This window comes from Myotis yumanensis, unplaced genomic scaffold (assembly GCF_028538775.1).
Source record: "Myotis yumanensis isolate MYYU_CA2020_CCGP unplaced genomic scaffold, mMyoYum1.0.hap1 SCAF_11, whole genome shotgun sequence".
Classification (NCBI taxonomy): domain Eukaryota; kingdom Metazoa; phylum Chordata; class Mammalia; order Chiroptera; family Vespertilionidae; genus Myotis; species Myotis yumanensis.
The window spans coordinates 32,759,596-32,778,918 of record NW_027223762.1 but is presented as its reverse complement, the minus strand read 5'-3'; the positions used below and the strand labels follow the sequence as shown (position 1 = coordinate 32,778,918).

Here is a 19,323-nt window from a genome sequence, read left to right as displayed (position 1 = left end):
ACCTACATGTTACCGTCATTACGCGTTCTCTTTTTTACTGCTTTCCCTCTTATTTAATCACACAGTATGGGGTTTTTATTAGGCTGTAATGTTAAAATCTTCATCCATTTAGCCATAAATGTGTGACTGGATATCTATCAGACTTCCACGCACTATACAAACAAAGCCATTTTGCTGAATCACTGTTGACTTGTTTGTGGCCTAATTTAATGAGTGTAATAACTTACATTACTATCCAGTTAACATTTAGGAGCCCAGAAAAGACCTGCTAGCACGCAGTAAGCTACTGTATACATTCTCTATGCATATCACTCCCCTTTGCAGTAAATTTTATACAATAATATGCAGTGCTTACAACACAAGTTCAGCTTCCACCAGCTGAAGGTAGCATTATAGGAAGTTCACTGTGCTTAGGCTGAAATGCTTCTTACACACAAGAAACTCCCTTTTTCTGGATACCATAGCAGTTGTATGTTAACCAGCTGGAAATAACACACACAATAAACCCAGGTTATAACCTGCAGACAAAGATAGCTTAGCTCTTCTTCATATTTTTTTTTACTGATGTTTTAATCATCTTCCCTTTTCCCTAACTCAGGAATGAAAAATAGTTACTCAAGGACAGAGAATGAAAAATCACTGTGAGTTAAACAAAATCAAGTTCCAGCAAATCAAATGGGTCGTCTCTATTTATATGCATGTGATTAAGATGTCTGTGATCTTGAGTTATGTACCATTTTATTATTTCCCTATAAGAAAGCCACCCACCCTCCCCTTCAACCCACAGACATCTACATGTTGTCTTGGTAAATGTTTCTTTAACACAAACATGCTGCAATTTATTTGTGTTTCCATTGCATTACTTAAAAAAAGATTTTAAAAATTCTTTGTCACCTCATCTGCCTTAGCCATTTAACGAGCATCTGAAAATTCAGCGGATCAATTAAGTCACCAAAAAAAAGTCTCATTATTTTCATACTAATGTTATGCATAGATGACAAAAGCAAAGCTCTTCACTTGCTCAAAATAACCATTACTAAAAAAGCAACACACACACACACACACACACATACACACACACACACGCGCACACCACATATATGGAGTTGACAATTTAGAAACAAGTATTTATTTCACATTGAGAGATTTGGAGCAGTTGAACTTTGTTTTGTTTTTTTTTCCCCACTATCAGAGCAATATCACTGCATTGTTTGTGTAGAGATTTAAGTCTTTAATTACTATCTATTAGGCAATACCTCAGACTGACATTACAATCTTAGAAGCCTCTAATGATACTGTTGGAAGGAAATCATAGATGGGAGAGATACTTTCAATTTTATATCTTTCCATGAAATAGACAAAGCAATCTTCAGGCCTCTCATCCCAGTGGAAACTGTGTCATTCTGGACAATTGAAAAAATCACTTTTGTTTTCATAAATGATGGGTCAAGTACAATTTTTGAGGATACTAGTACTAATTAGAGTCCCTACATCTGAAATTGCATTTTGACTGTTTAAGAAAAGCATTTTATGGACAAGTTTATGTAAAATAAGCGACCAGATCCTGGAAATTAGGGGAGAAAATGAACAATAATATAATTTCTTTTTTTTCACTAATGACCTCCTACTAAATCCCAGGCACTGGAAAAGAAGATCAAAATCCTTGCTCTCATGGGCATATATTTGGGGGGTGTGGGGAGAGACAAAACATGAGCAAAATAGTAACTAAGTAGCATATTAGAAGGTAAAAATGCTAAGAAGATAAATGAAAGGAGGAGGAGTTCTGTGGGGAAGGTTGGAATTTAGGTTGGGTGGTCACTGAGAAGGTACATTTGAGCAAAGTATTGAAGGAGGCAATTTAGAAACTTATATGAATGTGTAATCTAAATAGATATCATATGTAAATTAATGTGTAGCTTTATGCATTGCACATGTTATATTAATTTAATAAGTGCTCTGTTGAATTGGATTTCAACCAAAGAAAGATTCAAAAAGAGGCTAGCAAAAAGAAATATATATATTCCTGAAGGTACATATATATATATATATATATATATATATATATATATATAGGTATGGAGTTTAGCTACCTAGAATATTGGTCCTTATGTCTTCCACACAACTTTCCCATTTTGGATCCATATCCATTATTTGTTCTTAGAGAAAACCTGTCACTAGGGGAATCTGGACTGATGCAGATCCAAGCCAGGTTGGGTGAAGGTGCATCTGTGTTATCTTGACTCTGCTACTATGTAACATATGACATAAACACATGCTACTATGACCACTTGTTAGCACTTACTCCCAGCCAGACACTGTAATGTAATGTAAGTGTTATTATGCCCAGTTCAAAGCTGAGTAGAGTGGAGCTTTGAACAACATGGCAAAGTTCAGTAACTACTGAGTAGAGAAGTAAATTCTCTAACTCCCCTACCACAAGCTTTTCCATACTAGTTAGGACAAAATTAAAAACAAAACAATACAATCTATAGTGTCAATCAAGATTATTCAGTGTACAGGAAGTTTAACAACAATTTGGCATAGCACCCTTAAACATGAAGTTAAAAGCTACCATTTATGCAAATTATGCAAACAATGGTTAAGGTGGTACTCCTTGATATAAAGTGTAGAGACTAGATCAAACTTTTATGCCAGTTTACTGATGCATGAGGATGGCTTCTGCGCACTCACATGGCACTTTTGTATGGGCAGAAAATGGGTCTCTTACACCAGATGGAGACAGCTCAGTGCTGGGACCAGGTGAGTGGAATGCCGGCAAGCTTTTTGTCCTCACTAAGTGTCATTGTGCACGTAGGTCCTGCACCAGCAATTCTAGGCGGCCCTACTTTCTAAACATAAAACAGTGCCAACCTAGCTAGCAGGAGAAGCTAGAGAAGCTCACATTCATTTGAAGTGGTTATTTTCTTCATGCTCTTGCGTGACTTCATCTTACAACACTAGGTATCTTGATAGACATTTTTAAAAATTCATAGTGGCAACAGTAATATTAGGAATTTTAATAAAAAAACTCTAAGAAGAAAGCAATTTATTTTGGCAACAGGACAATCTTGAATGAGCAGGTCTGAAGCTGTTGGGCACTTTCTTTCATCAGCTTTCCATTCGTTTCCTTTCCAATCTCTGGAATGGAGCTACTTCAAAACATCTTGGGATTGTAAAACAAATGTGGGTTTTTGAGCCAGAAAGTAGTAGATTCAAAGTGAAGCTCTGCCATTTACAAGATGCATGGCTTTGCCTAAATTCCTTCGTCTTTCTATCTGAACTTGTTTCCTTATTGGTTTAAAAGAAATAGGATAATAGCTCTACTTTTCAAGTGTTTTTTTAGAGACATTAAATTTCTACCTGGAATTGTTTCTCCCTTCACTCTACCACCCACCTGAGGTCTTCAGAAAAAAGAGCCACATTCCTTGATCCAAGGCCTCCAGGATGTCACTGCCGCTCTGTCTTTAGGACCTCATGGCCAATCACTGCCCTCTTCCATCCCCCACAACCGTGCCCTCTAATCCTGCACTTCCTTTAGGCCCCCATAATACCAAGAGGATTTTAATTCTCCCAAACACACTATAATATGCCATGCCTCCATATCTTTTTCCATACTCTTTCCTCTGCTTGGAATAGCCACCTCTCCTTACTGTCTCTCTGAAACATTTCTACTCGTCCATAAATCTTGACTCAGTTTTTACGAAAATAAAATAAAAGAATACATGCTAAGTGCCCAGTACAGTGGACTGGCACATAGGAAAAACTCAGTAAATGTTAGCTCCCTCTTCCCTATGCAAACTCCTGTCACAGAATTAAATATGCTTCCTTTGCTTAGTAACGGTACCATGTACAGTCTTTTCCTCCACCCCACTTTACTGGAGAGAGGCAATGTGGATGGCGTGGCAAAGAAAGCATTGAGATGGGGGTTATTGTGTCTCTGGTCTGATCTCAGCTCTACTACTTTATTAACTCTAAACTTTGAGTGGATCATTTAAGTTCCGTGGTCTTCATCAGTGATAATATAATTTACTTTTCTTGGATGGTTGTAAGAACCGTTAATGACTTCATGGTACATGGTCAATAAAAGTCACTCTTAGTACACGAAGCAGATCAGCTACTATTCCTATACAGCGAGAACCCTCTGTATTACTCTGAATGCAGTTCAGAAAATTTCATCTTAAACTACAAGTTGAATTATGTAGTTAATTTTTGAGTATAGGTGATTTTAAAGCTAGGAAAGAAATCCAATATCCAATCATGTTATATCTGAATTTGCTTTGTTGCACAGTGCATCATAGTGGAATTATTTTCATCATTACTATGCATATTCTTTTGTGTCTACCTCATTTAGTACACTATTAGTTCCTAAGTACAGACCATACACTTTTCAGCATAATCTGGAATATAGACTATAGTCTGCTTGGGTTCAAATCCCAATGATGTCACCTAATTCTTTGACCTGGGGCATATTAACTTAAATTCCTTAAATCTTGGTTTCCTCATTTTAAAATGAGAATGATAATAACAATAGTGCCTACCTTACAGAGATTGTAAAGCATAAACAGGTTGCTACATGTAACAGAATCTGGTACATTAAAAGTTATCAATTGTCAACATATTGTTATTAGCACAATAATAATTATTGTTGTTATTGGTCCTAGTACCTACCAAAGAGCCTGCTTATGTATTAGGCACTCAATAAATCTTAGTTTAACATTTTATCAAATCCTCTTAAAATTTGGACGTTGTCATTTAGGATGGCTTCCCAATTAGAGGCTGAGCCCCTTACAGGCATCTCCAGATGGCGGGGTGTGAAAGGATCACTCTCTAATTGGCCCAAATTCCCCCAAGTCAGCCATTTCTCAGCACCATACTGAGGGCCCGAGGCCCTCTCACCCGGATACCACTCCTTCCATCAGGACTGGCTAGCCTTGGGCAGTTGGCTTCTGTCTGCCTCTCCCACCAGCCACTGCCAAGGATGCTAGCCAGTCCTTTATTAGAGCCAGGTGGAGCTGGCAAAACCAGATGTTGTCTGCCTTGTGTTGCCTGGACTTGTGGATGCCAATCTTCCTCCTCCCTGGCTCCGGATAAATCTTTGGCATCTTCGCTTTTTTCTGCAAACCCTGGGCATTGGGGTCCCAGTAAGTCGGGATTTTCCTTGGGGGATTGGCATCGTTATGAAAGTGATAATCCTATCCTTCATTTACCTAGGCTCACTAGCTAGTTTTCCTGGAAGTGGACCGATGTATAAATGAGACATGGTATGCTTTGCCTCCAGAATTCAAAGAAAATGAATACTGCACAGATTCAGTACAAGGAGGAGGGGAGCACCCAAAATATCTAAGCAAGCAACTTCTGAATCTAGGTACCGTCACCCAAATCCTCCAATTCTGGGCACCTCTTCTAGGAAGTTTTCCATTGGGAATTGTGCTGAGCCCCAAGCCGATGGATCTCTCTTTAGAGAGGAAGTGGAGAAACAGAACTTCAGTGTTTTCAGCACTCAGCTCTCCTAACTGCTACAGCCACGGCAGGCTTATCTGGTGGGAGCTAGCAGGGAGCCTACAACGGCTTCATCCTACTTCTCTAAATGCTGGCAACAATTAAATACGTTCTTAAGAAGAGAATCAAAAAAGCAGGAGGCAAAATGAATGGCTTGTCCAAGTGCTGAGGAAGAAGAGGCTGTGTATTCAAGATGGAAAGAATATAAATACACACACACACACACACACACACACATTATGTTACAGATCTATGAAAATGTGAAATGTTATTTATTTTGAGAATACCCAGTCATTTCCATCTGTAGTAAGAATCCATAATAACATTCTCTGTTTATATAACTCTTTTCACCTCAAGAGATCCCGAATGCATTTCAGAGAGCTCTATATACAAACAGAGGCCCTGAGCTTCGCCGTCTCTGGAGCGGGTGGGAGCCGGGCAGAAAAGGCGTGTGTGCGGCAGGCACCGCCGGAGAGCGCTGATGGAAGAGGGCGAGTTGGTCAAGGACAGCAAGGCAACCCCCACATCCTTAAAACAGTGTCAGAGGGCCTTCAAAGTCTGGGTGACACCTCAAACTTTGATAGCTAATTAAGAAAGAAAGCTGAAGAGAAGTCCATTTATTTACTTTGGAGGGATGAAGGATGATGCGGGGCAGAGCAAGGTTAGAGAAGCAGTGACTCCAGGGAGTGGAAATAAATCTGAGGCATAGATCACAAAGTCTTCCCCTCCAGCCCATATATTCTTATTACACCGAATAAACTTAGGATGGGAGGACACATGAAAAGGTAATATCTGTTGATTCATTTATACCCTGTGTTCACCCACGATCTGCTTTCCCAGAAAGGACTAACTGGGCCACCTGGGATTCTTCCTTTATCCGCCACCAGTTCAGTCCACAGTGTAGCTGGTCGGACTTCAAAATAATTCACATTTAACAAATGAGAACTAAGATGGCGGCAATGATTTCCAGGAATTCCCACCTCAGAAAGCAAAGCTGGACAGAAAAGTGTATTTCTACTGGACATAGAGTAGGTTCCCGGAGCTGCTAAAAACAAAACACAGGAGACGTCCAAGGATGCAGAAAATAAACTGGAACACAGCTAGTCCCTGCTCAAAGACAATATTACTGACCAAGTACCCAGTTATCAGGATTATACTCAGGATTCTTAAATCATGCTTCTTCAAAGAAAAACAAAACAAAACAAAACAAAACACACGTATTCCTGGGGACAGAAGTGGGAGATGGAATGAAGAGGCATGTCCTACTGTGGAGAAAGAAGAAAGGAGATTCTGATGCAGAAATGGTCTGCTGACAGCTCTTGGAAACCTTCTTTCTCGACACTGTCCTTTCAGCAATGTCTCCAGTGTCTTGGTGTCCCAGGGGACCATGGTCCTCCCACTGAGGCACCCACACCAGAGAAGTCCAGTGTCTGAGCGAGGACAAAGCTCGAGCTCCTGCTGCCTCAGACTTTCTCTCCTCCAGGTCCTTCCTGTGACCTCAGGGACTTCCCACATAAACTCAGCAAGGAGCCCGGAGGGGGATATAAGGATACTGAATTCCGTAGGCATTTCAATTTTAAGCAAGGAGAAAGGTAAAGATTACCTGATATGCACCCTAAACGGTTTGGCTTAGTGGATAGAGCGTCAGCCTGTGGACTCAAGGGTCCCAGGTTTGATTCCGATCAAGGGCATGTACCTTGGTTGCGGGCACATCCCCAGTGGGGAGTATGCAGGAGGCAGCTGATCAATGTTTCTCTCTCATCGATGTTTCTGACTCTCTATCTCTCTCCCTTCCTCTCTGTAAAAAATCAATAAAATATATTTTTTTAAAAAAGATTACCTGATATGGTAGACGAACCTCATTATTTAAGGTTGTATCCTATAAAGAGCTATGGAAAGAGGGGTGGCAGGGCAGGGGCCAACTGAGGTCACCCAAAAAGATTTTAGGAAAATCATCCTTTCCTAAAAAGATGCCTCTACTCTGAATTTAGCACATTCATGGCGGTCCACTTTGAAGGAATGCTTCCATGTTGAATATGACTCTTAGATCACCTCAGTGAGGTAGGTAGAGCAAAAATCTTACAACCAAGAAAGTGGGACTTAGACAAGCCAATGGCCTAGTCACCTCCAGGGCTGGAAATAGAGCCTTCTTATTGCAGAATTTCAAGTTCTACTGTACATTGTCCAGTTATACTCAGTATCTAGATCAAAATAGTTTTCCCACTGAAATACCTGTGATGAGCCCAGTATTTCACTTTGATCTTCAGAACCTTTAGCTTTCATTTCTCCATTAGCCTAAACATAAACCGGAGGAGGGTAGGGTTTGTAGGGAGAGGAAACAATGTGTTTCCTCTTTGTAGTTCAATTTAGTTCCTCCTTGCCACTCTCCACAACATCCAATCACACTGTGAGGTAGAATCAGAAAAGAAGACACTAATATAGATAAGCAGATGAATGGGTGGATGTAGATTTATTTTTAAAATATAGCATATACTCTATTAATTCTGATGAATTATCCAGAATATTTAAAAATCCTAATGCATAACCCTTAAATAGAAAAGACAGTCTTTTCTTGGTAAGATAGGGAAGGTTCATAAAATCAAAGATTAAATAGCTTAAGCCTATGAAATTATCAGAACACTAGAAGCAGAGGATGTTTCCCGAATTTCAGAAGACAATGTTCAGAACCAACAAAGGGAGTGCCCCTGTGCACACTAGTCAGTAACCCTTAGAGCTCCCCAAGTAGGCCTAGGCTTACAGATAAAAGCTCAATACTCCAGGAAGTTCAAGGAGAGCTGGGATACATTGGAGCATGGCAGAAACTCAATGAGAGGTTTGAAAAGTGCCCATTCTTCTTCCCAGCCATGAACGGCAGCTGCTCTCCATGACATATTTCTCGGTGGCCCCATCAGAAACAACTCAGGGAGGATAAGAGGGCAAACAGGCCCAATGTGAACAGATTCTTTAAAGAGGAATGGGTCACACTGTCCTTTTTCTGGCCTCAAGGCAAATTTCATCCTGTTCTAGAGTGTTCTACAGCTGTTGGCAGAGCTGATCATAGGAATAATCATCTTATTAGAAATTTTCTTATAATTGAGTGGGATGGGAACTTGCTGCATATTTAGAAAACATATAAGCATACGTTAAGTGGAATTTTATCCCAGCAAAAAATAAAATAAGGACAAAGTCATAACCTTCCAGGTCTACAAGGGCTACGAAGGGGTCTAGCACAGTCAAGAGCTGTGTCATGGTCAGCTTTCAGGGCTTGGAGGAAGTGAAATTCTGTCACAACCAGAAGGAGACCCCTCAAGGAACATAACTGAACAATTCTAAGAACTACCAGCAGCGTTATCTGTCACTGGACACCAGATGGCTGAGCCAATATAATTATGTGTGAGGTGCAGGGGGCAGGTACCAGGTTAAGATAAGGAAGAGTTTCCATGCGGTAGAAAGACCTGGCTATGGAAGCAGCAAATTCCTTTTCATTGATTATATTTTGAAAGAAACACAGATTTTCTTTTAAAGGTGCTAAACAAATCCCAACTGACTACAGGAGCCAGCTAGGTAGCATAATGTGTGAATCAGCCAGGAAAAAAAAAATATATATATATATATATTCAACATATGGAAATAATTTATGATTCCAGAAAGACATTTGCTATCTCCCATGTGTCTTCATAAATGAACTCTTCCCAATTGACTTTTTGAAAGGGATAAATAAAAGACATTCATTTACTTCAAAACAAAAACTGGGTGAAATGATAGGTGGTGACTGGCACCCGCCTCGGACCCAGAGCCAATAGAGAACGGAGGGGACAGCGGTGAGCTGAAGGGCGCATGCTCTGTGGAAAAGGGAGAGCAAATCACGCTGATTGTTGCCATGTGGAGAGGCAGGCCCAACGTGGCCAGATTTTCCAATTCCATTTTTTAAGAAGGGCCAGAACTCTTGATGTGTACATGCAACCTCCCATTTTTAAATGTTGGTGCAGTTATTTTCCAAAGACACTCTGTGGGCCAAACCAAACATGATGTAGGCTGGGTCTGGCCAATGGCCCACCAGTTCATGGCTTTTGCTATAAAGAACAATTTTGTTATACGTATTGGGGTGTGTGTGTGGTGGGGGGAGGGGGCCAGGGGGAGGTTAGGAGAGGAAATTATCTGGTCTCTGAGGTTCTGGTGGAAGCCCAGTAAATAGCATCCCTTTTTCTGAATTTTGAACAAACTGAAAAATTGAGACAAAAGAGTGAGCTGCTGGGGGGCAAATTATAACCTTTCTTACTGAATTTTAAAGCAGGGTTGGGAAGGATGGAAAGTGAGCCTCCTAAAATTAGAGATGCTCGCACTGGTCAGGCCTCTGTCTGCTCTCCACACCCCCTCCCCCCAACCTCCCACACCCACCTGCAGGAGATGTGCTCCCTGCTGGCAGCTGGTTCCCTAAAGAAAGACAGTAGAGCTCTCCAGGCTTGGCTTCTCCTTCCAGATCCCCCCATCAGATAGTTCGTTCCTCCTACCACCAACGGAGATGGAGGGGTGGGCAGGTGAATGGAGGGACTGACAGAGCCCAAGAGAGTTCCAGATACACAACAGTAGGGTGAGAGACCGGATACCTCTTAAGAGTTCTTTCCAGCCAAGGCCACCTCTCGCACACTGTGCATCTTTGTGTGAGTTACGAAAAGGCACTCCACCCTGGCAGATGAACTGCAGCAAGGCCCTTCCCTCCCGGCTAATGCGGCCCCAGGCTGAGGCACACAGTTTGGCAAGCAAGGCCAGGGCTAGATTCCAGCCCACACTTGCCTACTCGGCCTGGTGCCGAAGTACAAAAACCCACAACTGCCCATAGCAGCCCTGCTTCAGACTCTAATAATCCTATCAATTCGATTCCGGATGCTTCAGTCTCCAAAGTAACCACACTGTGAATAGCACCCACTCTCTGCCCACCTCCAACAGTTGGAATTAATGTAGGTCCAAGATGTGTCAAGTTTGTGAATGGGGTGGAGCGGAAGAAAGGTTGACTGCCTGGCATAGCCTGTACCTTCCTTATTATTGTTATTATTATTGTGCTCTCAACTTCCCAATCCCTAGGTGGGTAAAAATTTTCAAAAAATGAACAGCCATTATTTTTTCAGCATGTCAGAATTTAGTGAGGCTATAATCATTTCTTCACAATGTTTTTTAGTAAAGAATATATTAAGGGAGATGTTGTTTTATAAGTTTCCATGTACCACCGTGGCTTGTCCCAAATTACTTGTATTCAGATGTCAGACTATAATTGTTGGTTAGCAGCAAGGTTACCAGATGGGTTATAAAATGCATTTCAAATGACTATCAAAAGGACTTAAGAAAAATACAATGCACAGCTGTTGTAGTTGAGGCAGGCTGCAGTTTCACTGTGAAACAAAAAAAATGAACAGAATCTTCATTAGAGTTGAGCACATTTCTGTACTCATGAGCTCTTCAGTTCTAGAGCTCAACCCAAGAAGAAAGGAAGACAGTCCCAATGAAACAAAAAACCAAAAAGGAGTGGAAATTTCTACTTATCGGAGGTGAGAGACATGCCCATGAAGGGAAAAGCAGGAAGAAAAACAAAGAACGCTTAGTTCAAGCTGATCTCTCTCTAAGGTTTCATAAGGAGGGAAATGCAACCAGTGCTGTCTCCAGAGAGACCCGCCCGGATGGTAGACTTCTACATTCTTTCATATTTCTACTCAGGCCAGGTGCTTTAGAAAAAAATCAAATGTTGGACACTATTTAGCTGGGAGTGAGTTCTTTTCCTCTACCACTTTGCCAACAAACAGAATTCCCCACTTTTGCCAACCTATTTCCAGGTCACTGATGTGTTTTAAGAAAAGAAAGCAGACATGGCCGATTAGATAATTTGCAAAGAACACTCTCTCAAAACTCTGCTTAATTGAGAACCACCCATTCATTCATTCATTCATCTATTTGACTAACACAGATCAAGTATCCCTAAACAGTCAGGGTGATGACTGCTTCTGGAGCACCCTTTCCTTTCCTCTGGTATCACAAAGTACACAACCAAAGCTGTTTTTATGTACAGTTTAAAATCCTCATTTTTTTTTTTCTCAATGAGATGAGCAAGGGACACATTTACCCCATAATAATAAGCATGTAAGGAGGAAACAAGCAAATAAACCCACTCCATTCCACCTGCAATTCTATGTGTGTAAAAAAATAAGAGAGAACATGTTTTTGATTACAGAGGACATATATTTATCATTGTCATTTCCATCTTAGTGTACAGAGAGATGTCCTACATATAGGGAGTTCCTTGGAGGGAGGGAGAGCAAGTACCCCTCCCCCTGGGCAACTGTGGTTATCCTAATCTCAGGGCAGGAGGCTGTGGCCGAGCCCTCTGGGTACTGCACATGGTTTTCGGCATTTATCTTCCTAACTCTTGTTACTTGGAGACTTGTAAGGTGCAAAGCAGGCCCGCAGATAAATATCGCTAACGTCAGCTGCCCATGACGATGAGCTTGCTTTCTCTTCTCTCTCCCTCACCAAGATAACAAACAGGAGGAAAGCGTGGCACATGGGGAAGTGGAGTTAAAATGTACTGCACGTTACTAATCCTAACATAACATTGGCAGCTTGCACCATCCCCCTGCCAAACCCAAATTAACACGCTGCCTTACTGAAGGCAAAGGCTGCAGCTATATTTATAGCTCAATTAACAAGTTTCATAACTAAACCTCCAGAAGTTCTAGGCAAACCTGACAAATGCTGTGCATCTTAACACCACTGTGACCCTGCCAGAACGCCACAATCTCCTAACAGGGCGCAGCTCCTGCTATCACCTTGCAAGAACAATGATGATTAGCACTGGCCCATCTGATAAAGGGAAGCTGGCTGGGCACCCCGGCTCTTGTCAGGGGTACGTCTCCTAACAACTCCCAACCAACACACATACGGTTGATTCAGGCAGGCGGCAAATTCTTCTTCGCTCTGCAGAAGGATGGAAATGCCTGCTCCTCGGGAGCCAATGGCTGCAGAGAATGGCTGCCACCTGATCACTAAGAAGCTTTGGTCCTTCCGGGAACAGTGTAACAGAAGCACAGGGTACGTCACTTGGAGGTATTATAACTTTAAAAGAAGCAGAAGACCTCTTCATAATATCTGCTAAGCAGGTTATCTTTGCTTGAGGAAGAAGGTTCTTCAGAGGATTACTCGTGAGCAGGAGGCACTCTTAGCATGACCAAGAAGGGTGCGGCAGTCTTTTTAATACAGCACTTGCTTGACGTGGAGCACACTGCCTTCAGCGTCCAGGCTTCCCCTCCATTTGGGAATAACATTCATACACATCTGACTCTCTCAGGGACTGGGAGCTCTTTGAGTGAAGGGAGGAGGGAGCATTCTGCTACATTATGTCCTCCACAGCCCTTAGCTCAGAAGTAAATAATAGGAAGGGTTCAGCATTTGTGAATGAATGAATGGGTGGATGACTTAAATTGGATGAATAAACAATTTAATAGATAATCAGTACTATTCTCTATAAAATAATCAAAACTTATAATTCTGCAAACTCTTACTTTAATTTTTAGGCTGGAGTTAAATGTATTTCACACATCATCCGTACATATTCTTATGAACTATAATCCATCTCCAGCTACCTCTGCCATATGTCTCTTCCCCATTAAAAGCTGAGTACTGAGGTCACAGAAATTTGGAAAAGCACCTACAATCTACTGGCCAGAGACCTTATTCCATTTCTATTGTTTCACACTCCTTGGTTACTATCATGGAAAGGAAGTAAACGGTCAACTATCAATGCTATTTTAATATATTCAGGTGCATGACTTCTGGTAAGTTACTAGTTCCTAAGCTTGACTTTTCTCGCCTGTAAAATGCGTTAATCTAGAATTATCTTTAAGTATCTCTTCAACTTTAAAATATTATGATTTTATTTTTCTTCCATCTAGTCACTCCTACACATATTCATGGCATGCTTTTTCGTTCTCCTATTTCCTTAAAAGGATGATTGCAGGAGATATTTTTAACATACCAAACTTCTGAACCTAGTCTGACGGCACCTGCATATTTTTTTTTTTTACCCTTTGCACACTCATTGATGAGCCTTTGATTCCCAAGCACAGGGTATTTTTTTTTCAAAGAATAAGAATGGACCACTTTCTTAGGACAGCTTTTGGCTGCTGATAAATCATAAAGCTACGAGCACAGGATAAAGAGGATATGACAAAATGAGGCACTGGGATCAAGATAGACTGGAGAATTCTGCCAGGGTTCAGGGATCTATTGCCTCTCCCTACTTTTTCAAGGACCAGAATCTGGAATAGACATGTCTCTGCACCAAGGACCATAAAGAGATAGTCAAGTGGCCAAATATGGCCCCCAGATATGTTCAGTGGGTCAGGTCACATGTAACTTCTCTTACTGTTATTTTAATGTGAGTTTAAATAAATGCCTTTGGATAGGTCACAGACTGTCCAGTAGCCCTAACCACTCCCAATGTCCTTTATCTATCTTGTCTTTTCATTCATTCCTGGTCCTGGTCCTCTGACAAACTCACTGTATCTGTCTTCTCCCATGAGGATAGAATATTATGTCCCATGAGGGAAAGATATTCTTCTATTTGTTCATTGTTATGTTCAGTGCCTCAAAGAGTACCTGGCCCAGTAGGTATTCTGAAAATATTTGTTGAATAAATGAATGAATAAAACTACCCTTCCAATTGCTCCTTCTCAGAGCTCCCATCACACTCTGTTCATACCATCACAATGACCTTAATTCAACACACATTTCTTAAGTACTAGACATTGTACCAAGCACTAGAACCATTGATGAATGAGACAGAATGAAGCAGAGTTCCTTGCCTCAAAAGCTCACATTTAAGAGAGAGGATCAGGCACATAGACAGATTGACAACATAGCAAAATAGTTTTCATGTGAGAGATATGTTAAAAGTTCTGTGTAAAGATCAACAGGAAAGCAGGAAACATTTGCAATATCCTCATTACCTGTACAAGGAAGAGAGGGCATTCCATACAGAGAGAAGAGACCAGGCAATGTCCCTGGAGCCGTGAATGTGCACCTGCTCAGGCCACAGACTATTTCCATGTAGGTAGAAGAGAGCATGGAGGAGGAGTGGCTAGAGATGACTCTGGGAAGGTAGCATGTTTACAGGATTGTGAAGACCTTTAGGGCCAAGCTGAGGAGTTTAGATGCTATTCTGCAGGAAAGAGGCACTACTAAAACATTTCAAGCATTTCCAGGAAGAGAATGGTGTTTTAGAAAGTTACCCTGACAGGGTGTAGGTTGGCTTGAGAAAAAGCTGGGAGGTTTTTACAGTGGTGCCAAGTAGTGGTGATGGAAGCCTAAGGTAAGGCAAGAAAAGCTGCCTTTCTTTGAGGAGAAGGTTATGCAATAAAAATCTTGGAAACAGAATTAACAAGTGAGAGAAAGAGAGGCGAGAGCCAAGTGTGGGCTTGAGCTTTCTGGCTTAGGTAAACTGGATAGATAGATGACGGTGCTGCTGAGGGGAGGAAAAAAGAGGTTAGTAGCAGGGGTATAGGCACTGAATTGTTAATATGGTCAACGATGACGTTTTTCAGGGCAGTTTCAGAAAAATGAGGGGAATGAAAATAAATGCAGGTGATCAAAAGGTGAATATGATATGAAAACTTAAAGGCTCCTAGAAGAAACCTTTTTATTTAAAAGGCTTTTATTTATTAGAAAAAAAACATGGTGAGGGGGGAAGGGGGGTGAATAGGCAACGCACAGGAAAATCTTAGGGTAATGACACTGTTCTGTATGACGCTACAATGGCAGATATTTGTCATTCTACATTTGTAAAAACTCAGAGATGTACACCACCAATAGGGGCTCTAATGTAAGTGATGGACTTCGGGGAACAATGATGTGCCAATACTGTTTTGTTGATTATAGCAAATGTACCACTGTGGTGGGGGCTGTCATTAGTAGGGGAGGTTATGTGTGTGTGGAGACAGGGGATAGATGGGAAATCTCAATACGTTCTGCTCTGTTTTGTTGTGAACTTAAAACTCTTCTAAGAAATAAAGTTCATTAATTTAAAAAACTTGTTTTTAAGTCTGTAAAGGGAAATAAGATTTTATCTTGAGAGGAAAGCAATGTCAGGAAAGAGTGGTTTTCTTTCTTTCTCGCTATCTCGCTTTTTGAATGAGAGAGATTTATGTAAATATTTTTAGACGTTGACGTGTTCTGTGAGGAAAATATTTGAGAGAGAAATACAGCTGATGTAAACAAAAGTCTTGAGGACAGTGCCTGATGAGTAGTAATTGTTCAATAAATGTGAGATCCTTATCACTGCTATAATATCTATTGCTTTCTTTTTATTATATAGTCATTTAGGTCATTGTCCCAGCTCACTAATGAGACCATTAGCTCATATAGAGAAAGGCTGCTACTGCTTAGCGTTTGTGTTCCTTACAAGCACTTAGTACAATTTCTCCGACAGAATCTTCATTCAGTGATTGATTCATTAACATAGGTATTGAACGAATGGTAGAATTTGAATCTTCTCAAGTGGTCATTTTGGCTTCTGCCTCTATTGCAAGCATACTTTAAGCATTTTCATCCTTCCCTTTGATATACCACATGGTATGTATTTTAAAAAGGGCCTCATCCTTCTCAGATTATAATGCTAAACTTGTCTGTGTCCATTATGAGACTTTTAGCCACATGTAATATAATTACACGTCTAGAAGAAGGAAGTTGGGGACTCTAGCTGGGACAGAATCAGAGACTCCATAATGACATCAAGAATTAGGTTCTGCATGGAGGCATGAAACAGACTGACATACCTCGATGTGGAAATGGGGGAACGAGAAGAGAACTTATATATTTATATCATAGTCCATGGACACGGGCAATAGGGTGAAGACCTGAAGGGTGGGTAGGGACTGAGAGAAAGGGGGTAAGGGCAGGAATGGGAGACATCTGTAATACTATCAATAATATATATATATATATATATATATATATATATATATATATATATAAAAATTAGATTCCTTCTACTTTTCTGCCATGCTGCTCTCAGAGTTAGGCTTCATCAAAAGGTTGACTGCCCTCAATGTCACAACATGACTACAGTAGTAGTTTAAGGTGTCACATATAAATAGGATGACATCTAGATAATGAGACCATTTCTTCCTCAGTACCTTTGTTGTAAGAATGAACATTTCCCAAAGACCCCCAACAGAATTGTCTTACATTTCATTGGCCAGAATTGTGTCACAAGCCTGAACTTCTAGTCCTCCTTATGGACTGATAGGGAATGGGGCCACTGTAATTGCTTTGGGCTAATCAGAAGCCACCCCCATGGGAACAGAAGCAACCTTTTCAGAAGTACACGATCCCACAGAGGAGAGGGGAACATGAACTAAACAGGTTTCTTTTGGAAGAATAACGGCCTGCAGTGGGTCAGAGAGATGAGTGTTGGCTAGGCAGTCAACATTTGTCTAGATCTGAATCAAAACTAATATAGCATAAGAAAACAATGATCTAAAGTGGACATAAAATCTACATTTAGAAGTTCCTCTATGAGTAAATAGATGATACAATAGTAACATGATGAACAAGTAAATAGCTACAAGTTCCAATCAGGTGCTATGAGAAGGGCATTGTCAAAGTGCTTAGAGACTCACCACACACATTGCTCTGCTGTCTTTGTGCCGGTGATGCATGGAGAGAGATTCTGCATCCATTCCACCAGCATTCCAGCGTCTGCTCTGTGTCAGACTGGACACTGAAACCTGGAAATAAATATTAATAAATCAGGTCCTCTTTGCTAAAAAAGCACATAATCTAGAACAGACAATTAACAAAGACATAAACAACTGTAACATGATGAGTATACAAAGCACAGTCTAGCACAGAATTAGCGGTGGTCAATTAGCAGAGCGGGCATGAAGGATTTCCTAAGGAATGGGCTGCTTGGACTGGGTCTTGAAAAATAGTTAGTTGCTGGCCAGATTAAAGGGGGCTGGGAAGGGCATATTACAGCCAAAGGTGTACAAATGTGAATTAGTATTCTGCCTCCATGAAACTCCAAGTGGGTTTAATTGGCTAGAGAACAGAGTTGAAGAAGGATATGGATGGAGGTGAGCCTGGGGATTTTGATGGGAACCAGCTGTTGGAAGGCCCTCCCCTCTTCCCGTGTACATAAATTTGGCTTTTATATAATAAGTAACAAACACTGAAGGATTAACAAAGTGAACAGGCATTTTAAATATCACTGGAAGCTGAATCATAGGGATATTGGGGTGATAGCAAGTCCAGCAGTAGCTGCAATAGTTGGGGCAAGACCAGGATAATGCTTGAGCCAAGACAATAACAGAGAGTCTGGAGAAGAGGCAGAAATAAAATACTTGATGGCACTCAGTGGAAGTTTGGATGTGGAAAAATAAGTAGAAAAGTCCAGAATGATTGAATAGGTGACAGTGTGATTCATCAAGATAAAGAAAGTAAGAGAAGTTAAAAGGTAAGATGTACAACTCATCCAGGTTTGCCTGGGACTTCCCCAATTTCAGCACTAACAATTCTGCATCCCAGGAAGCCTTTCAGTCCCAGGCAAACCAGGATAATTAGTTATCATATGAAGAAAAGTACTTTTTTTCTTTCTTGTTTTTATTTTATTATTTTAATCTTTATTGTTGAAAGTATTACATATGTCCCCTTCCCTTCCCCATTGACCCCTTCTAGCCCGCCTCAACCCCCCAGGCCTTCACCACCCTATTGGCTGTGTCCATGGGTTATGCATATAGGCATATAAGGTCTTTGGTTGATCTCTTCCTACCTACCCACCTTCCCCTGCCTTCCCTTTGAGAGAAAAGTACATTTTGAGGAAAGTATGATATGTTCAATTAAGAAGATAATGAATTTTAAACCTATTGAGCAGAACATTCTATTTGCATCAACCTAATCCCCAAACAGCTGGTCAGTTCAAACCACTTCCACATTTCCACTCCTTCCTGTGGAGACCACCACCCAGCATTCGCACAGTAAGGGTGGGAGGCCCTGGCACAAAGGGTTAGCTAGTTGGTCTTTCTTCACCAGCGTTGCTGGGCTGCAGATACAATTTAAAGGATGGTTGGTGGACACTTTTCAAGGCATTTGTGCAAGTCATTTAAAAAAAATCCCTAAAAGGAATACATCCTATTTGTAATCCATGGTCATTTCTTTCAAGGGGGCTACCCATCTGCTTTTGCTGCCTATAAAATTATTCATCAGAAAATAGAATGCTTTGATGCTTTATTAATCTTTGTATCACAGAGACATACCTATACTGTACATATACAAGCCCTTCTCAATAGGTTGCAAAAATGAATTATTTTAAGCCCATAAATGTACGTATTACACTTATTGCACATTAAATCGAAACAGCTATGATCTCTAAATTCCTTTTTTTAAAATAAATAAGAGTCTGAAAATCATGTATAAGAAAGCTTTAGGTTTGTACAAAAACTCTGAGAGATTCTCAACATCCAGTTAAGCTACGTAAAAGCCTAAAAACATCATGGTAAGAAGGAAGTGCTATTGAATACATCCAATTGTGCTTGAGACCAATATTGCTCCACCAATAGCTTGCTCTATAAACTGACCCAGTGCTCCGAGAGTCCCCACATGCCTTATTTAAAACAAGGGGGCAGACATGAGGATGGTGTTCAACTCTTAACTTAGCAATTCCCACTACTGATTTAAACCAGACCTTTAGTGTTATTTTAACATAGGTTTTGGATTTAATTATCTTAAATGTCTAAAAGAATGCATGCAATTCCCAAACTGTTTATCTCTTTTATGGTAAAA

At 40.7% G+C, this 19,323-nt stretch overlaps 1 long non-coding RNA gene across 4 annotated transcripts in view; it reads right to left on the bottom strand.

Moving 5' to 3' along the window:
• The window catches only part of LOC139019428 (uncharacterized), a 546,272-nt gene that overhangs the window by 120,968 nt on the left and 405,981 nt on the right, over positions 1-19,323 (bottom strand). For all 4 annotated transcript variants that reach the window (XR_011473106.1, XR_011473108.1, XR_011473109.1 and 1 more), the window contains exon 4: positions 17,163-17,270. This is a non-coding gene — a long non-coding RNA (uncharacterized lncRNA). The remainder of the gene's footprint in view (positions 1-17,162; positions 17,271-19,323) is intronic.